The 26,318-nt window shown below is 42.7% G+C and overlaps 1 protein-coding gene across 3 annotated transcripts in view; it reads right to left on the bottom strand.

The window, feature by feature from the left end:
- The window catches only part of GALNT9 (polypeptide N-acetylgalactosaminyltransferase 9), a 225,730-nt gene that overhangs the window by 182,565 nt on the left and 16,847 nt on the right, over positions 1–26,318 (bottom strand). The window lies entirely within an intron of this gene.

The raw sequence follows: 26,318 nt of genomic DNA, 5'->3' as shown, positions 1-26,318 counted from the left end.
GCTTTTTTTGCTATTCTTTTTGACTCTGGATTCTGAGGTCAGAGACGAGTTCACTACCATCAAAATGTCAGATCTACCCAAGATCATTCCATACCCTCATGTCACCCTGAAAAGTAGTTTAATTGTTTTCATTATCCTTGGAGTTTTATTATTCTAATTATCTGTGTGCCTTTATTATCCTAAATATTGATCTTTCCTTCTAATTAAGCCTATAATTAAGATAGGAAGATGTTGGGACTGTCTGTAACAAATGGCAACCAAGAGAGTATAAACTGAACTAAACCCTCGGTGCCATGCAGGGAGATGGAATCAAACATCTGGAAAACTCCTAAACCTCTGAATTTGATTTCCAGAATGTGAGAATCTGCATTTTATGTTAGTTGTAGTTCCTACATACAACAAGGACCAACCCATTGCCAGCTTACTGACACAGGCAGCAAGGGCTTTGCAAGGAGAGCACTTTATTCTGTATCAGAGCTGAACGTCGCACAACGCTCTCCTGGCCCAGGACCGCTGTGTGTGCCACTGCAATGCAAAGATCAGCAAACAAATTATTCTCTTCCACATCTTATTCTACTGTTCTGCTTCAGTACTTAAGAAGTTATCATGGCATGTCAGGTTTCATTTGGAAAATCTATTTTGCATGGATTCATCTATAATTTGCATGTGCTTTGCTTGCTTTTCACAGCACTTCTTATGTAGCAGGCATCTGTAGTAAAGCAAGGACGTACGTAGTAACAAATAACAATTAGCTGTCTTTCTGTTCAAATTTGGTCTTGTTCCCACTGAACCAAGACTTTATTTCTAGACAGCAGTGGAGGAAATGCTGAACTTGCAGCATTGATGTTTTGTAAACCTTACAAAAAAACTAAGTAAGGTATAAACACAGACTATACACAATTCTGTGGCAAACACAGGATTAAGTTTTTGTGATGCACAATAATACCTTCCTATTTTCTTCAAAGGCCCCTCTTAAATCTTTGTGCAATAAAGCAGATTGAGGCGATGATGCCACAGAGTAAACAACTGGGCTTCATTAACAAATTCCTTTAGTAAATTACATCATATGTAACTGATGTTTTAAGTGCTTCTCCTTAAATTATTAGAGGTTGTATTCCAGGCTGGCGTCTGGCTCTTGGTACAGAAACAGAATTCAGGATAATGAACTTATAGTAGAGTGGGTACGAACACTGAAAACAGTTTGAATCAACATACAGCCTCCCGTCTCTCATTTTCTAACGCACATTTGTGATTTTGGACAAAGGGATGTGAGCCTTCAGAAATCAAAGTCCTACTCGAGTGTTTTCCATCCCATGGGGGAGCAAAAGGTGGATCCTTTGCAGCAGCCTGAGTGAGCAGTGCTACCGTGACCAAATGAAGCAAATCCAGCCTTACAGACAGCAGAAACTGGTAACTGGTTTTACACTCTTCAAGTTTTCTGATTAGCGAGAAGCAGCACTGCCACAGCTGCTGCAGCACAGTGGCCTTTGCTGGCCTTCATGGGGGACCTTCAGAACTGCATTATTGTTTCTAGAGCAAAACACGACACAAAGTCCTATTAATACCACAGTATGTAAAATTCGGACAGCCCCAATGGCATAACTTGTAACGTATGCAAAATCACTTGGAGATGAAGAAGAAACAATTATCAAGCTGAGTTTTGCTGATAAAATATTATCATGACACCTGAAGAAGTACAAATGGTCATTTAATTTCTGAGGAGGTTCATTCCAAGCATCTCAGCAAAAGCTAAAGGAATTTGTGACTTTAATGCTATGGCATGTCTCAAGGAACAGCAGCCTGGCCAGACACCACCACTTTGCATCTTCCAGTTCACATTCACATCCAGCTGACTGCATTCAAATTGTACAATGGGAAATTCCAAGGAGCCTCTGCATTTCAACTGCTTTATCACCTACCCAAGTAGCTCTGTGCTGCCCATCTGGCATGACTCCCAACTAATTTTTAAGCTAGATTCTTCAAAGCAAATGCACAGCTTCAAAACCTCCTGTTCTTCCACATATGGAGAAGCCATCTGACTTGTTGCTGCTCCAGCATGACCAAGTCACTTGGCTCTTTCTTTCAAGGTCTACTGAATGCCAAGACAAAATTAACTTGGTGATAAAAGAGGGAGAAAGTTCACATTTGCTTTTCATTCTGCTGTGACTAAGAGGATGAATAGGTAATAGATGCTTGTTCTTAAGTACCACATAATATTAAGAAGCACATGTAGAATACAAGTGTAGCTGAACGGATGAATCATACAGTCACCAGCATGTTCCTTTATTTCTCATTAAGAAGCCTGAAGTGCCTACTCTCTCCTAAGGCCATCTGTGCACGGCAACAGCTCTCTAGGAAAGAGCAGCACTTTACTTGCCACTTTGCCTTCTTCAGTTTTGCTCTGCATCTGCATTGGACAGGTAAATGAAAGCTGAGCTACCCACTAGATTTGGAAAGATGGCACAATCATTTCCATGGGTTTTACTCTGTGTGTGTCCAGCCACAATGCAAAACTGAAAAGTGTATTTCTCACACTACTTCTAGATTTGATGTTCCCATTGGCACTAAAAAGCCATCAAGAACAATTCAGAAGAGCTCTCTTATTGCAAATAAAAGGAAGGTCTGACTCAAAATCCTGGGTATCACAAGTCAATCAGCAGCTTCAGCATGTGACAGTTACGTGAGGTCGCCTTCTCCCTGCATCATGCTTCCTCAGTCACACATAGGTAATGCTCACTTCACCTTTACTGTCTCTCATTTATCAGGATAAGCCTTTCAGTACAATGACCATACTATTAAAGGACCCTGGGGTGCCCACAACATGAATGGGAGTCTGCATTTGTTACTGTACAAGAAACACGAGGAAATATAAAATGATCACCAGGAAGGGACATCAGGCAAAAGAACGCTATTCAGATATTTTAAAGCTATTATCTTAAATCTATAATAGCTTCCAAGCTCACACAGATATTTATATTGGCAAATCTCTCCTCTGGATATAGACTGGTGTAACATATCTAGGCCCCTCTATACCTGATTATGGTCCATGCCAAGCTTTACATCTTTGACAGCACATGTACAATGCATCTGAAATAATCCTGTCTGGATAACAATGTTTGTCAGTGGCCTTAAGCCGTTCACATGAGCAAATGGTCATAACCTGACAAGGCTTCCCAGACACTGAAATGAAGTCTTAATAACAACCCTAAGATATAAGTCTTCTGATAAGCTGAAGGATAACACAAAAGCCACACTGCTGCTGTCAAAACAGCACTGCTCTGAGAAACCTCCAGCATGAAAACTAGAGTCATGTTGGCTTCCACTTGCAGAAAGCATCCTGGGCAATTCGGGATCTGCTAAGGTTACAAATCACCCTTCAGATGTGGTGCTGCTGGTGCTTCAGGAGAAGATTTCAAAGGAAACCCTGTACCTACAGGCCTGGAAGCTATTTTCTTCTCTTTTGGTGTTACTAGTACATCATTTATACCAGATTAAAATATCTACTCTGCATAAGCAAGGCTCTTCTGTTCTACTGAACTGCTCCCATGCTGCACTAAGAACTTGCATTTGCCCAAGTTTTACATAATTCAGAAAGGCATTTGGCTGCAGCTTAAGAACACTGGAGATGGGAAGCCATCACTTCCTTCTGGACCTTCTGAAACCCTGGGTCTCTGCCTTGTGCAGTCAACCTCAGTATTAACGCTGCCTCAGCATTTATTATGGAATTGAACAGATGAACCTACACTTTATTTTGTCTACTGAACACATGGGGCCCTTTTCAGTGGCCTCAGATGTGTGTATCACCCTATGGGATTGCAATACCCTCTCTGTATTGCTCCAGTTTCACTATCTTTGCCACTAAGGAGCCATTCTGATATCAGAGGTAAGTCCACAAAGGTTAGATCACACCAAGAAAGCACACAAGACAGCATCCTTTACCATGATTACTACCCTAACATGCTGAAAAGGAAACTGTTATTGAGAAGAGCAGATATTAACCTGCACAGAGCTTGCTGATGACAAGAAATTGGCAGTTTGTTAGTCTGGTCACCTAAAGACATGTCAAAGCCTCAACAGGGAAACCTAATTGTAGCATGATTAATGCCAGTCGTTTACTCTTTGCCAATCCTCTTCTCCTCCCCTACTTCCAAGGATGGCTTTTTCCACCCTGGCATCTATAATACAGTCAATGCTGTGCGGCTAAAAGGCAGAAGCAGAAATGAAAGGACGTGTGAATAATGCCAGATGGAACAGAAGAACGCAGGGTGTAAGTTGTCTATGAAATGGAGATGATTATGGGCAGGGCTATTAGCAATCTGTGTAGCTGCCTTACTACGACTCCCCAGGTCAGAACACACCCATATTGCTTCAGTGTTGAAAGCACTTCTTCGCTATTGCAAGATGTTACAAGGCAGAACACCTCCAAATAATCCATCCCCCAAACCACGTATCAGTTAGTGAGGAACACAACAGGACCCGGCTGGAGTGTTGAGGTTACTACAGGAAAGATTACAGCAGGAAACCTGACCCACACCTACCTCCAGTCAAAACATTTTTCCTTTCAATGTTGGGGGTGCAGGAACAGTACAGTCACTGCCATGAAAAGATTCCTTTAATTCAAACTGAAGTAAGTGAGTTAGAACACTGCACGTTGTTGTTTTCCACATCTTCGCACACTTAGGTCCATTTCCATCACTTCCCTTGTGCCCAGAAGCTGCTCTCTCTGCAAACAGCCCTATAGAGATCAACAGGCAGAATTCTCACCTTTGCTGAGCAAGAATGGGAGAGAATACCTGTATCAAGGAGGCCACAAAAAGAAACACAGGAGGATTTAGTTCTTCAGGACTGATGCACCAAACTGATTTTCACACCACACAAGAGCATCAGCTTGGGTCTGACTTTTCATGGAGGCCTTGGACCAGCAAGTCCATGATCAAAAGTGGAAGTAATGATGGGATTATTGACACCTCTGAAGTAAGGCAAGAGCTTTTCTGAACTGGAAAAACCACCCAAAAACCCCAAACCACCCAACACCACAAAGAAAACCAAACAACTAAACAAGAAAGCCACCAAAAAAACCCACACCAGCTAGGCCAGGAGAGGGGATGAAATCTCTGTTTTACCTGCAGCACTTTCTTTTCTAATCTTCAGGTTTTAAATGCACAAAAATCTCAGAGGAACGCTACTCATTCCCTGTATCTGCTCTCTCTGAATGTGGCTGTGTGGTTCTTCCTTTAAAACAATTTAATATATTCTTAACATGAAACATTTAATGCCTGATGCACAAATGTGTAATAAAACTCAGCCCCGTGGCTCTTTTACTGTCAAGCTAAATGGGATCCATTTGAAACAAACGTGCAGCTTTAAAATTTCTTCATCTGAATGCTCCAGTGTTTGAAGGGAACAATTCTCTGCTCCCATCACCCACAGATCAACAGGGATTTAGAGAAGCAGTAGGAGGGAATATTTCAGCTTTGGTTTTGCTTCGCCAGCCCAGGGGTTTGGATGGCAGAGCTGTACCCTACTGCACTGATGAAAATGAATCCTTCCTTAGAGGCACTGATCTGTGTGTTAGAAGTATACACAAACAGGAGAAGAAAAGCAGCCCCAGACATTTTCAGGGGAAGGAAACAAAAGGATTGGGATATGGTACAAGGGATAACTACTAAGAGAAGTCTTTTCCTAACCTAGGTCCAATTTATTACATCACTCAGGTCCAGTTTATTACCATGTACAAACATAAAGGTATTCCTAGTAGTTGAAGGGAATCCTCTACACCACCACTGAGAACCCAGCTGAAGCAGACATTTAGTGAGCAAGCCATGAAAGGTTGGGGAACAGAGGCCCATCGGAACCACTGTAAGCTGCCTGGCTTTACTGCCTACACTTAGCATTGATGACTTCAGATTAAGCTCTAGACTGATCCCACACACTCAACACCCTTTAGCAGTTGGAGCACATCTTCCAGTTCAGTTCCATGTGAATTAAAGTACAGTATATGGGAATGATGGGGAGATTTACTTCAAATGTATGTTCCTGACCCAGCCTAAAATAGTAATGTAGATGCAGCCATAAACACCCAAGAGTATCAGGTCGAACACTGTGTTGCCATCAGTTATTTTCCTAACAAACCAGTTGCAATTCTTACTAGCTCCAAAGTGAGCGAGCTTGGTTGATATTAGTGTTAAGCAGGAGTCAACAAATTGTTTTATTATTACAGATAATGTTTAAAACTGTTTCCCTGACACGAATTAGTCTTTGAAGACAGCTGCTAAGCTTGGTTCAGCATCACCCTTAGAGATAATAAGCAGTGGTTGCCAGAGGTGGTTTTCCAGGGATCTTTTCCTACCTCCTCTACATCTGTATGCATCCCAAGATGGTGTCATTAGCTTTTAGGGTGTCATTTCTGGAAAGAGGAATTACCAGAGTGTTTGCTTTGTGATGGCCTATGTTCCAACACTGGCACAGGTATGTAAATAAAGAGATATGCACTCCACATACTGATTCTCTGTTGTCTCCTCCGCAGGGAAGCTGATCTGATCTCAGCTTTCTTTAACATGAAGAAGCTTCACTATGCCATGTCCAGAAGAGAGGCCTCCACTTTCTGAATAGTCAAGCATCCTTCTGCTTATAAAAATATCTTATTAGAAAAGCACATGCTGCAAATCACATTGGATTTAACAGAATATGCGATTAAGCATGTACCTGCAGCTTTGCAGGGGGAGAACAGACTAACGTGACAACTGGTACATGGAGAGAAAGAAATGAAAGCTACACATTTTGTTAAATGTGCAAGTAGGGAGTTTTAAACGCAAAGAGGGAGAGAGGATGTCAATTCACACAAGAACTTCAGTCTCAGAACACTGAGCTTACATCTAACTAAACATTACTTTTCAATAAATCGTGATATGAAAGCATTAATTTATGTTTCTAATTAATTTTCTAGAACAAGGAATAGTCACATGTCTAATAATCAGCATTTCTGGTTTGCATGCAAGTATTAGTCAATTCATTCTTATGCAGCATGAGAATAAAAAGCTGGGAGTACAAAATAAGTCAGTAAAGCCAAAAAGCCCTCAATGCTGTAAAATAGAGAACGAAAAGGACAATGGTAATTCCCAGTGATGCGTAAAGCCCTCTGGGCTTTTAGGTTTTAATTGGGTAGCAAAGATTTCTACCATACCAGCTGCCATCAGTCACGTAATGCCTCTGCACCTTTATCTCTGGCATTCCTGCAAACCGAGGCTATTTCTGGGCTCTTAGCAACACATTTGTGTTACATCTCTCCTAGTGAGGACTTAATGTGAACCCCCTCACACTGGTAGCACATAGATCGCTGTGGAAAGGATCATTGATCAGAAGACAAATGCAGAGTTAACATTACAAATACATGTTATTAATCCAAGGAGCCTCAGGAATGTGCTGCAGAGAACTGGGAAATTGTGGGAAGATGCAAAGCTCTGGGCAAAATCATTCTGGAGAGCAACATGGCTGCTTCAATAGAAAGTTCTTCACAACCCTCTCTTCTAGGTCTCACTTACTGAGCTGACCCAGACCACTACACAGTGCTCTTATTTGTGTTTCTGCAGCAACTGATGCTTCAGTTGAAGCACTGGTAAAAACAGAGCTGTAGAAGAAGAGAGAAGCCCTCTCTAAAGCAGTCACAAGACAGGACCAATTCTGTACTACCAGTCTGGTATCACAAACCAAAGCACAAAGGCTGATGGGGTATAAAGTCTCAACGGGTATGTCCCCACCTTCCACCTCTGCAGTGACACTCTGTGAAAGCCACATAAGCCCAGAACCATTCAGCTGACCGGAGAGGAGTTATCTTTGAGCGCATCCAGTATCAGAATGAGAGTCTCTCATTCCTCTTGGCTCAAGGCATCCCTGCCCAGCAATTCCTTCAATACCTGTATTTAAAATGCCTCCTCTTTATCAGCCAGCAGGTTGTACTGGTAATGTTCAGTAGAGTTCAGCTGTGATGAATACACAAACACAAACTCAGATCCTTGCAACCAATGTGCAATCCTGCATTTGCATTAACAAGTCATATTCACTGGGAGACGGTATGGTCTAAAAGAGCCAACGCGCCACAGCTGTTCCAAAGACCTTATTTCGTCCCTTTCTGGATCTTTTCTCAGTACATAAGATTCTGAAGCAAGAGACTGCTATCTGAGCATATGATGGCCATCAAAGGGCACAGTCCTTTGTGCTTCCTTTGCCTGGTATGACAGCAATGTGCTTTAAGTGCTGCTCAGTAAAATTTGATCCCTTTCCATGTATCCATTTTCAAACTACTCTAGCTCCAAAGCTGTCAGATGTACCCGCATGAAACCATAATGCTGCAATCACCATACCCTGTTAATGTAGGATCCTTTTAGCTTAGTGATTTACAAACTCTTAATGCAGAATAACATCAATGTCTGTCCCTAAAATTCTTTCTACTTTTTATTCTGCTGTTTTATATAGCCATACTTGTTCCTCTATTTCTTATTAAAAAGTGTTTAAATAGCTCTTTCACATATTGATTACTCCAGCACCTGAAGAAGAAGGGAAGTGATTGATGAATATACCTGTTCATTTAAAGTAGGTCTGAGGCAGCAATGAAATTAGTTGCTGACTTCAGTAATTTAGTCACAAAATTATGCTCATGGAAGTAGCACAGAGTATTTCTGCTGTGCAGTCACAAAGTCCACTTTTGATGCTCATGACAAAAGAGAAGAAATTCTTCATATGACTTCTTTACAGCATCTTGGACAGATCAGTAGCAATTTAGGGGATTTATGCAGGAAACCCATAGAGTTGAGGATTTAAAAAGCACTGCTTTTTAGCCAGTGATAAATCATCCCATGTAGAATTTGTGAAGGTGATATGGATGAGGAAATCACACTTTTACCTTTCCAAGTACACACTGAGGCTAAAAAGAATTACAATGCTACCTACACATACTGAAACCTCTTCCAAGCACCCTGACACACCGGTAAGAGAGAAGCTGCCTTTGAAGGACTTAGAAACATTTCTGGCTTGACTGTGCTGGGTTTCTAATGGAGGTACGGCAGAAATGCTTTCACAGCTTTGATAGCAGCTTTAGGCAAGCACAAAATCTCAGATGTCTTAAAAGAACAGAAATGTAGACATGCTGCTTGAGTCCACAGGAAGAAGAGCTGGCCCCATGTTTACAGAGCCCTCCTCTTCTCTATAGGGCACCTGGGCCCCTAAGGTGAAATATGTACGTTCCATTTATGGGACAGGCATGACATGATGCTGAGGATATGAGTGAACTTTTTGCTAGTGCATACAGAACAGCTCTGTACCTGTACAACACGTGTACTACTGCAACACCAGTGCACCTTTGCCAAGCATCACTAGGCTAGATCCTATATAAATACAGACTGAAACTCTCCCTGCACCCCCCGGAGACCAGTGGTCAGAGGGGCAGGTTCACCAGTAGCTCGGTGACAACAGCAACAGCCTCTTTTCTCTGCTCTCATCACTCTCAGCATGCGCATGGAGAGGAAAGACTTTTGTCAGCCTAAATTCTGGCAGCCCTGGGGGAGCATTTAAGCTACTGCTCCACCTGTAGGATTGAAAACGTACTGCCCTGAGAGCCTTACTGCTCCTTTGTACCAAGGGTTTACTTGGAGGTAGCTGGCACCAGCCACTGTCAGAGAGGAGAAAAGATGGGACCAGGTTTGTGACTGGAAAGAGCAGCCTTTCCGTTCTTGACAATATATGCTATAGAAATACAACAAACAATGAGTGCAACCAGCTTAATACTTGTCTGTTTCTGTATCACTTAGTGGTTGGGGTTCCTTTTCTCCACATCAGAAGCAAGTGGTCTGGCACACATCTAGAATAAATATTTAACGCGCCAATGTGAAGACAACCTCTCTCTTCTTTCTTTGCCTGCCTCTTCATCTCTCAGGGCTCCAACAGGACTGCTGTTTACAAAGCCCGATTAGGAATGCATATTTAAAAGGATGTGGGGAAAGAAAGGAGCAGATATCCTTGAGATCAGATGATTCCCCAAAATGTTTCATCCCCCAGATCAAATGCAGTGTTTTTCCTCCCACTGTGTGCCTGTGTGTGAGCATCTGCACCAGTTTACTGGCAGGTACCACAGTTCTTAGAATTCCTGATCACAGTCACAGGAGAATCATAGCAGAACGGAACAAACTTTGTCCATTAAAAGACAGCCTTGAGTTGTTTTTTGCCAGTTTTCTTGCTTTAGGCTAGTACTTTGGTGTTCATTCAAACCACTGAAGTCTCTTATCAGGGACAGCACAGCATAGAACTTGAAATGGAAAAACACAGACAATCTGAGCTTCCTTAGAAAATACTAGAATGCAAACTCGGAAATGTCCTCACTTTAAACTTCTCTCTCTTCACAATTATCTCTCGCTGAAAGCAAAACGATGACAATAAAGTGGCCAAAAGTAAAAAAAAACAAAAAAAATGGAAAGAAAAAGAAACCAAAATAGGGGGAGACACAAGGAAAACCTGGGAAGAACAGATTAATTCTCCAGGGTCTGCATTCTGCTTTTCATACATATCATGTCTTAACCACAGAACAGGAAAATCATCTCTTATTAATTACATTGAGTTTAATACTACATTTCTCACGAGACAGAAACATCTCACAGACAGTTGGATCATTTTCTTGATGCGCCCACCTTTTTTGATGAAATGAAGTTCATATCAAAGGCAATCCAGGAACAAATGAGACTGCATCATCCTACTACCAAACTCTGCTAACTTGGGCTTGCTAACGATGGGAATGCAATGCTAGAACTAAAAGTTCCACAGAGCACACTGGGATTTTTTCCTTTCTCACCACTTGTCCAGGCTCAGCTGCTCACAGCAGGAAGCAGAGCCCATGGTGCGAGCAATGTTACAGCCAGGTACCTCACCTAAAGCTTGTGGGTCCTGTTCTCAGTCTGCCTGTCAACCCTGAAGTTGTCCTTACCTTGTCTATGCCTGCCGAGCAGAGAAACACACTTCACTTATCACATACTGTTCAATTTCTAGATGCAAAGCTGACTAAACAGTGCTACAATGCTCTCACATGCTTACTTGTTATCTAACAGAGCTCACGTCATACCGCAGCTCAGCACTGGACTAATTCAGCAGACAACAAGAGATGGAGAAACAGGCTTTGAGGTGTAAAGCATTGGATCAACTTGCCAAAAGAACCTCTTCTTTTTAACTCTTATTTTGAACCCACCAGTGTTTTCAGGTAACCAAGAAACTCATCTTTATTCGTATGTGATTTGTTTTACAGCTGCTTGTAATCTCCAAACTTCCAGACTGAAAATCATTTAAAACCAAATGAGCTTCCCTGCAGATAAAACTCTCTGAGCGTTCGAGTTAATAAAACTAAACGGCGATGTTAAGTTGAAAGGGGAGACGAAAAAAGAAGAAACCAGAAATCCCCATGAGGTTCAGAATTTAACCTCAAGGCTGGAAGAAATGGGCAGAGTAAATTCCTCATTTCCATATGCCATCTTATGGAATTGGGACGAGAGCAGCAGCGGAGAACAGTATCTATATCTTGTCAGCACCGTTCATATCCTCATGTGTTTCTGTATGTGTGTGTTTGTACTCCAGCTGGGCCTGGTGCCATCACATATTAAATATTCACAGCTTCAGACACTACAGCCAAGATTTTCAAAAGGCTTTAGTAGCTTGAGCTGCCTCCAACACTGAAACATCCTAAGGAGAGCAGCTTGGCAGCGCTCACAGTAAAGGAGGCCTTTTGAAGGTTTCTCAGACTGGATGCTCAAACAGGCTGGTAACCCATAATCATCAATTTGTGACAAAACCTGGCAGTAGCATGAGGCACATTTTCATTTACACAAACTGCCAATGGAGTCGGTAGGCGGTTTGGGTTGGACATTTCAATAACATCCGATATGAAACACAGCATAACTGTAAACCCGCCTCTCTTTTCTCCAGTACTTTAGTGTTTTAATGAACTGCACCGCAATGCTTTACAGGAACACTGTGGGATACTGTGACCTGCCACTTGGGAGGCACAGCTCACTTGGTTGGTTGGGAGCGCTAACCCCATGGTGCCCCGTGACGGCAGCTCTGTTGTGATGGGCTGCCTCAGTGCCAGTGGTACAGCAGTTTCCACTCCAACTCCTAGAGGATACAATCCATGTGAACTCACGTAGAGATACGATACAAGAAACTGGACATAAACCCTGTGCAGCATCAAATTCCTCTGCTGGCAAGTAACAGGACCTTTTCCACTGAACACAGAGCCACATTCTTTGGTCTGTCTTTGCAGAATTCACCATTCTCATCTTTGTTTCAGTTCACACAGATGCTTAAAGCCCACAACATAAGAACATAATGCAACGGCATGTCTTCTCTAATGCCAAGCAGTAACAGATAACATGATAACTGCAATTACACTCACCATGTAATTTGTCACTTTATAAAGTTTCCTTCTTAACTTGAAAAAGTGCCTTGAAAACAAAGTGCAAACACCTTTAGTCATATTCTCTTTCCCTACTTCCATGAATTCAGCAGTGCAACCTCATCCTTGTTCAGGCTCACAACACTCTTGACCTCTTCCTTCCTCTAGAACTGGTCTGCCATGCGAGTCCAGCTGCACTGGTGATTGTACCACAGAGGGAACTGCACCAGTGGCTGCAGGGGAACTGCTCACTCTCTTTTGCTCTACAACTTCCAGCCACCTTAGCACACAAAAGAAAGGGACTTACTCACTGAGTAACAAACCACCACTGCTGTGAAAAAAGTAGTTTATTGGAGAAAGGTGCCTTTAACATAACAAACAGGGAATGCAGGATAGAGGAATGCTGTTAGGTGAGGAAATGAAAACGGCTTGCCCAAGAAGAGGTTGCACTTCAGCATGTTTTGTAAGGCCTTGCCTGAACGCAAATGTCCCTCTGCGCTCCTGCATATCAGCACAAAGCAAAGCACTAGAAGGGTCTGTAGGAGGGAGGAGAAAAAAAATCAGGGGCTCATGTACACACACAACTGTTCCAAAAACTGAGAAACAAAAAGGGAGAAAGCAGCAGCGCAATCGTCTGAGTGGACTCATTGCAGATCTCATATCCAGGCATTGCCTGAAAGCACAGCCTTGACTCTGCAACAGGACATATCTTTCTCACTGCACTCCCGTGCAAGAGGAGCATGAAATGCCCAGAGACCCAACTGACAGCAGCAGTAATTCAGCCCATGAAAAGAAATACTCCAGGAGAGTTTAAAATGATGAAATTAAAGAATCTGAGCTCAGTCGAGGAGCAAATGTGTTTTTAAACACCTCCACATTGCTGTTTCTAAGAGCACATGCTGTGACACAAATACATGCCAAACAATTGTGCTCCGGTAACTGAGCGGTGCCTGCAATATCACATGTTACAAAGGTGTCACCCCACAAAGGGCGCAAAGCCCTCGCAGCAGCTCGGTATTAAAATGCTGAAATAAGAACTGTGTTTTCTTTTGCAAAGAGAAGGAAACAACACTCCTTGACCTTCATCTCACCGGCCTCTTCTGATTCTACCACAGTCCTAAGGCTGAAAAACACACTTCCCTTTCTCAAAAGGAGGAGGAAGATCCACATCTAGCAAAGAGAAAGATCAAATGAACCAGCGTTTGCAGAGAAGTCATTATCAGCACGTGACTGAGGGGGACGTGATCCTGTCTGCGACATCACAGCTTCACCAGCAAGATGCCATTAGTTTCATCTCGCAGCAGAACCTCAAAGCTGCCCTAAAGGCATAACACACCCACAAAGAAACATTTCTTAACAAGACCCAGGCATCTTTCTCTCTCTCCAGTTTATAAGGTTTCACCACTGTCAAGAAAGATTTCCAAATAGAACTTTAAATTTTCCGTTTTAAACTGAATGAACAGAATGAAAAAGTAGAACAGAATTATCCCCAGTTCCTCACCACCAGATGGCTGGCACTCACCCTCTTTCTGTCCAAAAGAATTCATAGCACGATGCTCTATGATGTGTCTCAGTCTACTAAACCCGCATTGTCCGACTGCAAAATATATGTGGCTTTGCGCTTGTGCTGTGAGCCTCATAAACATCTGTGACCATATTTAGAAGATCAAAGAAAATGAGTGACATTTTCAGCTACATTGTTTTCAGTTAATTAAATACATCTTTTGGGGAATATGATAAATGTAATTGTTTCCATTGGATCAGCCAACTCAGCATGTCAGCACTGCATGATCTCATCTGCCATCAAACAAAAATAAAGAAAATGGAAAGGAAACAGCAGAATTCCAAGTGCCAAGCAGGGCTGTGAGAGGGCTCAGAGGAAGCAATATGATAAAGTGTGATGGCATCGCCTGGGAGAGAACTGCAGGATTAACGACCTGCAGCCACTTTCAGGAGCAGCAAAGACAGCACCTCCACCTTATCACCACCAGCCAGAAAGCAGCCAGACCAAGGAAGCTCTTTGCATTACTTTGCTGCTACTCCTGGAGAATTAAGGTGAACCCTAATCAACAAGGCATGAAATTGAGATCTCTTACAAGAAATGCTGGAAAAGGTCAAATTTCTCTAAACTTTGCAGAAAGGCCTCACACCAGTTCTGGGCAAGATGGTGAATCACACAACAAAGTAAAGACACTCCACAGCTTGGGCCAGCTTCATTGTTCAAACTGGATCTGAAAACAGAACCCCCTAAACTGCCTGATGCTGAGCTTAGTGGGACCTACTAGTATTTTATCTAATCTAATCTAAAATATTCAGAGGTTTAAAATACAATCATGTCATACAATCATTCTCTCTCCCCTGTGGATTCCAAGTGTCTTTCAAAGCTTTCTGGCATTATAAAGCAGAGCCAAAGAGCACAGCTTAACTTCTGTATCTCCCCCATACCTTTGTGTCAATAAATGGGGATTTTTTATTTGAAAGAGTAAAAGGTGTTAAGGTCACCCTAATGTATACAGCACCTCAAACCAAAGGCTTGTTCAGTTTGTCAGTATGAAAATCAATATGAACTAATTCACCTTCAAGAGTAAACATTATGTAGAAGGTATGGGCAGAAATCAAATTCAGCTGGACCAGAAATTCACCTTCAGATTTTAGGGCTACCCAATGGAACGTCCTGTCCAGTCAAAAAACACAAGACAGAGATTTACAAGTAATTCATGCTCCTAACTCTGTTTTCTAAAATCATCAATCTTAACTATTGAATACCTATAATATTCTTTGCATGCAGAGAACACAAAAGGACTTCATGAAAGCCATAAAGAAAACAATTTGTATTTTCTTTTAAGATTACCTGCCTCCCACCCTGGCTAATAATACTGCTAACAGCACACCGGCTGAGCACAAACAAGTAAGTATTACATTAGGAAGTGGTACATCCTGTTCCCCCAACGATGAAGGCATGTTTCCAAGTCAATATGAATCTATCTCAAAATCAAATTCATGACCCTTTTGTCATTGGATTTGTGGTGTTGTTGCTGTTATATTAAGAAATGTAGATCGTGTTTCACTTCCATCAAAGTAAGTACCAGTCAATTCTTTGTTTCTCCAAGCATGGACTGAATTACAGCACCTTGTTTCCTTTCACACACGCTGTTTCCTCTCCCCTTTTGATTGCTGTTACTCAGTTCAAAGAGCAGGCAGTGCAAGGAAAAGATGTGGAAACACGATAGCGGAATCAAACAGTTTCAGTTCTGAAATGTAACAGATGCTCTGAAGATGTGGCATAAACTCTGTGGTGCATGTCATGCTGCTAATCTAGATTTACTATGATGAGTAGAGGAAATCACAATTTAAGGTAAATAAAATAACTTGCTAAAATCTACATCACCTTGAGAGGATACAGATTTTTCCATTTTTCTGCAATTGCCTGTTGTGAATTAAATAAATATTAGTTTGACTGGAAAACACATTAAGAACTCAACCCCAAACAATGCTTGTGCTCTAGGAAACTGAACACATGAAAATTCAGATCAGCCATTCATGTGCCCGTGACACTGTGAAGAGCGCAGATCTCTCATCCGGAACAGAAAAGCCCAAGAAACTGAAAAACGATACGTGGGAAAAGAGGAAGATGCCAGGTTTAAAACAAATGCTTTTGTTCTTTTAAGACCACAGAAGAGAGTTAATTGCTTCATAATGTAGAAAGCACTGAAGTATGAAAACAGTCTGCAATTCAGATAACCATTCTGTGTCCACAAGTTAAGAGTTCATTACCAATGCTTTATCCATTTATTTTAACATCACTGCAATAATTCCTACTATCATTCATCCGCTGGCACCACATCTGGAATTTCAGCAGATGTCAGTTCCATTCTGAAGTGTTGGAAGCAGATAACTCAAACCAACTGTTCATGTGGATACAACGGCTTGATAAAACAAGGTAATGAAACACCCGCCTTTCCGCAACTGGGAAAAGCACTGAGGTGTTCCCCATCTGTCCAGCTACATTTGTATTGTATCTCCTGGACACCTTTGGCATCAATCACAGTAAAATAAGCTGCTCATATCCACAGTAAGGTCAAAGCGCTGAGCAAGGGCCCTTGCAGGCAGTTTGCACTCTGTCATTACCGTATTTTATATCACAGGATTAAGCACTTTAGAAATAATTCACAATATAGAATACCCTCATCCACCGAATAAATTCATCGTAGTCCTTACTCACTGGATTGCTGTTGAGTAAATATCTTCAATTGCTCTGGCCATCAGAGACCTCCATACATTCAAACTTCATCACTGGAGACAAATGATTTTAAATGTTCCTCCCCACAGTTCATTACCTGAAATCTACCCGGGGTGGATTCACCTTGGCTGTTTCAGAAGCATGGAAATACTAACCCAAAATTTCCTTTAAAATACAGTTTTCAAACCTGACATTTATTTATTTACCAGAAGGAACTGAAACTGCTTTCATATTTCCCTAAAATAAACCTCCCATGGAGCACTTAGTTTAAATAATCACAGAATCACAGAACAGCTGTGGTTGGAAGGGACCTTCAAAGGTTTGACCTGCTGGCTACATAGCTCAGCTACTAATAAACCTTCAGACCTCACCTCATCCCCAATACAAACTGAGCTCTAACACCAAGTATTCCTATTGCAGAGGCTGTGCTGGCCTTCAAAACCCCCATTGCTGGAAAACTCTGCTTAACTAATGGAAACCTTTCAATCGGGCTCTGAGAAAACATGAGCTCATTTATATGTGAACCCATGTAACAGAGTGTTTCATTTCTTCAGGCGTGATTCACACTGATAAGCTCTTAGTCCAAATAAGGGAAAAAGATATTTCATTAACACAAAATCAGCTGTTGAGCATCCTGCTCGTTCACTCTGTGCCTGATCTGAGCTTTCGCGTTCAATGTTATGGAAAACAGCAGCACCAAAATAGAGCACTGGAGGACCTCAGGGTAATTTTTGCTCTACTGTTAACAGAGGAGGGTACGGAGCCCAGAGGATACTGCACATCCAGAACTGGGAGATGTGAACTCAGCCACACCACCTAAGAAGGGACCTTATGGCTGTTCAGGGGGCTTGTCCATTTCAGCAAGATTCGAGTGTTACCCCTGCATCTCCCCTGGCATGAGTTAACAGCCTTATTTTTGTTTGCTGCTGCTAGAGGTGTCACGCTTCACTTGTAACTGTCCATCTTAGGTGGAATTAACCTCTCCCAGCTCACACCGACAACAGTGTTGTGTGAACAGCTCATCTGGGAGATCGGAAAATATGGTGAAAACCTTTCAGCTGAATCCCAAGACAAATGATAGGTTTTTTCCTCAAAACTCCCCCAAAAAATCTTTATTAACTTCAAATTAATTTAGGTCACACAAACTGTGTTTGCTTAAAACTATTACTCTTTGTTTGAGTCTATTGTTTTTAACACTGCAAAAAAATCATTTAGTTAGAATACTTGGGGGGACACACACGACATAATGAAAGCTGAACTATGTTTTACCCATCACCCTAGAAACGCCAGGAGCATCGGTTCCCTCCAGAAGGTTTTGCCCAATGTTATTTTTATATCCTGCTAAATCTAGAACTGTCCCTCAGAAAAATTAATTAAGCCTAAGCAATACAAACCAAAATCCTGTGTCATGTTCAAGGAACCTGCTGGGACCCATCTGAGCTACTGTAAGATAATTTAAGGAGTACTCATTAAATTAACATCTTCCCCCACAGAAAGTTCGGCAGTAAAAGATATGAGCAGAAGAGCTTTAAATGGCTTTTCCTGCTCTCAGGGCTCCCGCTGTCTCATTTGGTTCAGGCAGTTTGAATTCGGTGCCTCCGCACTCCCGGGAAGCTGGGGGTGGCTGCAGAATAGATTCACAAGACTTCATTTTTACTGTAAATTTCCAGCATTAAGAGGAAAAGAAGACTTAGGGGCCTTAAGCACAGCTGCCCCTGGAATGAAAGGTACTTCTCCAAAGGAGTGCAAGGGAGCTGCATCCGCTTGGAGACTCCCTCCAAGTGGGATCCCCCCACAGCCAACCTTGGGCCCTTCAGCCTGTACCTCAAGGCAGGATGCTGCCTAACCCACTCTGCAAGCTTTCAGTTGTCTTTTATAATCCTTGACTTTCCCAAAGAAAGGTTTGTGAGAAGCTGCGTACCTGGTGAGGAGCCTACCTGAGGGCTTGTAGGGGTCCTGGCTTGCAGATGGCTTACGCTTTAAATAGCGAGGCTAGAGACAGAGAGATGCAACAGCGACAGAGATTCAGTTTAATCTTACAGCGCGTTTCATATTCCTGCCCATTAATTAAGAAAAAGGGAAAAAAAGGTTTTTCTCTAGTAGGTGATTTGCTGCTGGAGTACTGTGGAGATCAATAGGAATGCATCAGTGCTGTACAGCATTACCGAGATGAACAGAAAGAAACCTCAGCTGGGTTTCATGCTGACTCACGCCTTGAGTAAAACGTAGATATTTTGCTTTGAACTCAGAACGGGTTTGTTTTTACAGCCTGCCATGCTGTTTGCTGACTGAATAATGCACTTGGTTCAAAAGGCACCTAAATACAATTGGCTCTTGGAAACGGCAAACTACTTGGTGCATTTTTAATACTAGGGTACTACAAAGTAAGTTACCAACTGTTCAGGATTGCTCAACTAGCATTCAGGATCAGCCTAATAAGCAAGGAAAATACTGGTGTATTAGGAAAATCCATCACTACATTAAAGACATTGGTTTTCTCTTACAAAACCCCATCTCTAATACCTCATCTGGGCTAGAGCAGATTCAGTTAAAGCAGCATCAAAAGCAAAATTTATTCACATGCACACAATGCTTCTGAATAATATCAAACTGTCTGAAGAAATTCTATGTGTCAAAGAGATGCCCCCTACACATCATGAGGAAGAACTGCCTATGGGTAGAAAAGCAAAGTCCCAAAATGTCCTATAGGTTCTCGGAGCTCAATTCCAGCACACAGCCTGGAGGTTGCTGCTGCAAGGGCTCGCAGCTCTGCTAAGGTCAAGGAAGATGGGGCTTCGTGCTATACAGGCAAATTAACAGTCTCTTATGGCACTTACAGCCTATACAGGGGAAAAACAACAGGCCATAAGGCTTGTTTAATGTCTCTTTGTACCCAGAAACAATTCAAGGGACTACACTGTTGAGCTGGCAAGGAGTTCAGTTGCCCACTGCCTGGCCCTCCTCTCTGGGTCTAGTTGCCCGCTTCCTGCATTCTAAGTGCAGCAGCTCCAAACCTGGGGACAGCTTTACAGGAGCGTGCTGCTGTCAGCCCGAGGTGGACCCTGAAGGTGAAAAAGGAAGCGTTTCAGAGAAACCGTCACTGGATGCCTATCAGCCCTTTACTGCTGACCCTCCCCAGGACAGGATCTGTGGCCCTTCCTCCAACTCATTTTCAGAGGCTGTGCTGAAACCAGTTGGGAAATAACGCCCAGGGCAGCCTTGCCAAAGAGAAACAGATCCTCTAAGCACAACTGGGATCCAGCAAACCAGCACAGGGAAAGCAACAGAACTCTGCAGCGAAACGGTGTAGACGCAGCTTATCAAAGCCTTGACAGCACTTGAGTCCTGCTGCAAGCAGCACTAAAAGAAGTGACTTTCTAAATGGTTTTCTTAAAGAACAGAGATGAAGACACTTCTATTCTATAATGAGCATTTTGGGGTGAAGGGTTTTTTCATCTGGAAATTAAAGAATATTATATCTCCAGTACAGGGTCCAGGAGATAAAAAGCTGTGGAGCTGTGCAGCAAGAGCACAAAAGAGGGCTATATACAAGAGGAAAGAGAAGTCTTTGCTCCAAACAGAATTTGTTAGTTTATTCTAATGTTGTGTTCGTCCCTGGGTCATTTTTCACATGGAGCCTCTTGGCAGAGCATGCCAAGAACAGGCAGAGATAGAATCATTTTGTGTGGACAAACTGCTTTAAAAAATGAAGAAGGAAGAGGGCATTGGAGTTTAGAAATGGATTTTTTATGATGGAGATGACTACAGTAATGATTGCTACTGGTCAAAGATTTTCCTTCTGCTTGGAGTTTGTTGTTTTCTCCTTAGCTTTTCTATTTTATTGTGCTTTAAGTATTTAACATGTGCACACACATGCCCGCTCACTTTCTCCGTCTGTTCTTCCCTAAATCCATAGCCCATCTTTCTCTCTGGATGCAACTGAACTGCAATAATGAAACTTCCTTTTGTTCTTGAAGCCGACTGCTGGGAGTAACGGGAGAGCATCGAGGTCAGCGAAGAATCAACGCTGCATAAAGAGCCATGCACATGACTTCCCTCCGGGTAAACCAAGGTGATGCAGCAAAAGAAAGCCTGAACTGAGGTTCTGTGCGCTGCAGATCCCTGCAGAGAATTTCACCCAGCTGAAATCAGTGTTAAACAGCAACTGAAACAGTGCCAGATGTGGAGGCACTCTACATTTACCCTGGTGGCTTGCAGGTTGCTGTCTAGCCAAACCTCTTATGAGGCTGTTGAAGCAGTGACTGGAGCCTGGATTGCTTTGCAATAATGTTGGAGCATTTAGGCCTCTGCTACTGTTAGATCTGCTTTTATGAGTCGGCCATAAAGCTTGATGTGGTGGAGCAGAACTGCACCCTATGGCCAGGAGCCGTGCCCATCAGTCTAGAAGGGAAGAAATAGAAGCCATGCCCACAAACACAGCTTACAGTGAAAAGCAAGACACACAGTCTCAATAAAGCTCACTGTGATACAGAGATAATCTTTTGTGACTGACCACTCATTTTGCTCTGGAGAGCTGAGTTACTGTAGCCCTTGGGAAAACATATTTCACTGATTTCTACATGAGTGATTAGTTTTAATGAAGACCAGGACATATTAAGTCCTATATTTAACATAGCAGAAAACACTAGGAGCCATCAACTAGCCTGGCGTAGCTTAAATGCTCCTTCAAAACTCAACAAGAAAAACAGATGCCCCTACCCTATATATATGTATGTATATATATGTTTATACACTGAGCTTCTATTATGGTATCCTGAAATCCCTGCCAAAACCTAGCTCTAAATCATGTTATCATTGCTTTCCCCTAACCATTCAGTCCCCATTGCCCAGGCCAATGTCAGAAACAGCTTGTAGCCCCAGAACAAAATCTGCCCAGACAGGTGGGTCAGCCCTGCCATCAGACAGTACCAGGCACTACATCCTTCACCAGTAAGAGTGCTTGGGGTTTTCTGGCACCTTCTGTACTTTACCCCAATTACAGCTCCTATCCAATAACTCTTCCCAATCCTACACCCAACCACTGGTTAACTCCAGAAACAAGATCTAGCTCAAATCAATGCCTATAAGCCCCGAACCCCACATTTAACCATATTCTCCCCAAGAACAACCAAATCCTACCCAGCCAACCCCAAACCTAAGCTGGCTGCCTGCCTTAACCCATAGTCTTTCTATCATAGTCACACTGTTGTTGATTCCTTATCTCAGTATTTCTCTTCATGCCTCAGGAATTCATAGACACAGAGGACTTCATTGCCATTCCCAGCTGTGAAGGAACATGAGTTACTTCCAAAGGAGAGAAAGGCGTGGGTGGAACAGTAGGAAGCATCCTGTTCTCTAATGGTTATTTCCATTCAGCTGCTGAATCAGGGAACGCTTTCAGATTAGTGCTGCCACTGTTTGGAACAGCATCTTAAATGCTATTGATTTTTACGATGATTAGTTCATTTGTGGAATAATTTGCCATTTACAATGTTTTAGATGAACTCACCATCAGCTTCCTGGTGGCGTTTGGAAAGCCATGTTCTGGAGAAACAAGCTGTCAGGGAACGTGTGAATGCTGGGCCACCTTCCATTTTTCTGACCACTGTTGAGCTGCAGCTAAGGAACGCTTAGCTATTAATCCATCTTTGTACCATTTTTCATACTGAGCTGTACAGTCAGATGGATTCTCGTCATTACCATCTGTGAGGTACTTAAAGCAATGTACACATCAACCTTCAGATGCTTACACATTTTAGGGACAAGATGAGCACACACGCCATTGTCTTACAAGCGAGGCAGCTTGAAGCACAGATGATGGCTGCTGTCAGAGCAATCTGTAAGCACCATTCATTTTGCTTTGTAAAAGACCAGGTCATCCTGATACAGAAGATGAAGGTGTTTGTAGTTCTGAGCTATGGACAGATCCTTTGAACTCCAAGCTGCAAAGCATGAAGTTAAACACACTTAAAGTCTTTCTGCACAGCAAACTCACACCAGCAAAGGGCCAGGAAGCAAGCACTGCCGTAATTAAGAGCAACAGCTCTTGCCAAGCACTGACTCTAAAGTGTGGGACATAAACCTCCCGAATCTGATGTGCATTTCAACAGAAGTAAGTGTGTTGAGGAATCAGCTTAAGCAAGACAGAGTTTCAAGGCTACTGGCAGTCTTAACCACAGCACATCTCCACAAGGCTTGATGGAAACAGGGCTGCAACTCCAGCTCTGTCAGCTAGTCATCCTCAGATGACTGCACTTCCTACTGTGTAAGAAACCTGACGGTCACCACCAGCATCTGCTTCTTGAGTGTCAGAAGGAGTCCAGCAAGAGGACATTGTTTGTGAGATTACTTACAATTTAACGTGGCTCAGGGCGAAGAGAGACCAGCTTTCCTGGTTTTAATTAGCCTCTCTATGCCCAAGCCAATACACCTCCTGATGGCAGCACACATCAGCACATCGGATTATTTTAACCCAGATGGACACATGAAAGAGTCTGACAAGAACCGTGCCTTCAGGGGATTTACCCACGAGGCAGCTGCTCGCTGGGCTCTGGTTTAGGTGATAGTTCGAACAGGAGAAACCTGTTCAGAACAAAACACTTCCAAGTGACCTATAATGAAAACATGATCGCTTCTCTGGCAAACGCATGGTCAGAGCATGCAAGATAGCTCATGTCACAGATGCTGCTCTCCTGCTAGGTAGGGCCAGAGCTCCTGAGGTTGCTGCCTTTATACATACTGCCTAGGGGCTGTATACAAGCACGGTCAGATGAACATTTCTGGCACCAACTGGCTGGAAATGTGCTAAGACACAACTCTTCTGCATTGACCAAAAATCCATATAATACCATGAAATATTTTCCTGTAGGAAGGGATTACAAGAACCAGAGCAAGGTTTTATTTATACACACACACACATACACAAAAGCACACTTTGTGCGTGTGGACATGCGCACACACCACTGTAGAGCAGTCTCTCTCACAGCCCAAATGGAAAGATTAGTTCAGGCTTTCTTTAATATGGCACTGACTCCTGACATTTCCTTTGTAAGTGTTATCACATGCTCAGGATTTGCTGCTAGCAGAAGCTGCCAAAACCCTTATTCTCCAACTCTCTGCATTATTCCCTTTTGCAGTTGCTGCCAATCCCTCTTCCGCACAAGACACAAACACCTCACCCTACACCCACAGCCGGACCTCAATCAGCCTAAAAAAAAAAGGGTCTTCCGGGCAGGGTGGCAGATCAAATAGAGAAACAGAATAAGTTCAACAAAGAATGCATCCTGATAGAGAATTCTGTGCCAGCAGCCACCCCTTACTTATAACAGGAAACATCTTGCTTGTATCAGCTTGGAGAGAGACAACCGACCTGATGTCTGGATTGTGCACTGTGTGGAACTTCTAGGATGCTTAGCTTTCTAAAAGTACCTGTTTCAGAGCAGACTTGATTTATGGCTTCACTGACACTGCATTACAGCATTACAACAGTGGGTGACAATGACAAGGCAGCATCAGAGCTCCATCGCTCTAGGCAGGGTGAATTACACACATGAGTGAGTGCTAAGGAAGGGATGGCCCATGTGTATGATGGTGAGAGAGCACCCAAGAAGCAGGATGGGACTTTGCATGCTGAAAATAAGAACCAACACTGCTAGTGGCATCCTGTTCTCTTACTCAAGAGCATGTTCAAATGCATCTTACTGATGCAAAACCTAATGTCGATGGTGTAATGCCCTGTACTAAATTTCTGAGATTTAACAGTATTTTTTGGCAGCAAAGCAGTGACACTATGGTCACATCTCAGAGACCCAAGGGCAGCTGTGAGGGAAAAACAACGTAACAGCAAATTAAACTGCACAGCTATCAGATATATGGAGGTACACTCAGACTCTGGAAAATTATTTTACTTACAGCCAGTGTAATCCAAATCGATTAGTCCCACTAACATCCTTATACTACCTCAGATACTCCACATTCAGATCCTTGCCCAAGTTCTTCACAAAACTGGTAGCAGCAAGATTATTCGCTACACTATATTCACCTATAAGTGATAATTCCAGTTACAAATACCAAACTGCATCCTGCCTCAACTGAATTCAATGTGCACCAGCAAGAATATGAATCTGAAAGCAGTTTGGCTCAGTTCATCATCATTTGGAGTCCTCAGAAAAGAAACTGCGTAATAGAACTACTGCTATTTTATCCTCAAGTCTGTGATAGCTTAGAAGTGTCTCCCTGCAGTACACCTCAGCAACATTTTCACTAACATTTCTTCTCCTAGTAAGTGTAGTTGGCCAACAATATCTGTAAATTGATCTGCGCTTATCTTCTTCTGGCTACTGCAACAATCAGGTCCTTCTGAAACAGTGTCATCTGCAGCCTGCAAGATGAAACGAAACCTAAACTTGTAGGCTTAATCACATTACTTTGAATGGAGCATCGACTGCCGCTAATTTTATCATGAGTTTTGAGAGGTCTGCTTGCTGGCTGGCTGTCACTTTGATACATGGGAGCCAGTGGATATTTGAAGGGGGACTAATACCTGTATTTGGAGAACCACCACCAGTCAGTGTACAAAGAGAAACAGCCCACCCTCTTTACCAGCGATCAGGGGTGTGATTAGGTTTGGTGAGTCACCGGAACACCTACTCTAAAGCAGGTGGACAGTACAGAATACGCAGCTATTTCAAATCTCATTTCTAACGGTGGCTGCAGCTCAGGTGAGTTTGGCTTCTGCATGAGCAGCAGTTGCCACTTCAGATTTCAACAATATCCTATTTCCCTCAGGACAGTCCTGTCACGACGGTGACCACCCGAACGCTGAGGTATGGACATTGGGTGAAGATGGTACCAAGTTATCAGTCTGGATTTCAGCATCACATGGACACTAAGACTACCTGCTTCCCTCTGCCTACCTGACCAACCCAGCAGCACTCGGCAGCAGCTGGAGCCACATGTAGGGTGAGTTTGTACACAAGGGCACAGTGAGATGCATGTTTCTGGCCTGGGCTGTCTTCTGTTACAGCTGCCCTCTGGTGAAGGAAATACTGGCAGGAGAGATCTAAGCCCATTGCTTTGACAGACAGGCAGCGAGGCGAGGCAAGGTGAGTGACAAGCGATACAGCCTTTGCTCTTCCTACTTCTAGATCCTATTTCTGTGAAACCACCTGAGGTCTGAGCATCCTTGGGCCTAAAGGTTTACAAAATCAGCTTTCATATCTGGTATTTTAGTTTTTGCTTCATGAAAACTTTATTTTAATGGTGGAGATAAAACAGACAAGACTGAACAACGCTTACCTTGCATTTAATGAAAATTAGTACATTAATATTAAAGGCAAGTTACATGGAGTTTGCTTAATCAGACTTGCTTTATTATGGACTCACTGTGTAAAGAATTTTCTCTATTCGGTTTGCTACCTAAGGATAGCCTAAATAGATTTTAAAGGACTGATCAGCAAATATCTTTGCCTAAGACAAAGATATCTTTGAAACTAAATCTGGGGGAGGTGGTGGTGGTGGGGAGAAAGCCTACAGGGGTTTTAAAACAAAATCCAGTCTCATAAAGATTTGTCATTCCAGATTACAGAAATAGTCCACTGCCCACTTGTTCTACATTTCAGAGTCACTTATCCCATTCAGATCCTTCTTCAG

This window comes from Pezoporus flaviventris, unplaced genomic scaffold (genome assembly GCF_033815535.1).
Source record: "Pezoporus flaviventris isolate CSIRO_AGI_PZ_B2104156 unplaced genomic scaffold, CSIRO_AGI_Pfla_v1 ptg000041l, whole genome shotgun sequence".
Classification (NCBI taxonomy): Eukaryota; Metazoa; Chordata; class Aves; order Psittaciformes; family Psittacidae; genus Pezoporus; species Pezoporus flaviventris.
The sequence above is the reverse complement of the archived record's forward strand: the minus strand, read 5'-3'. Positions and strand labels throughout refer to the sequence as shown.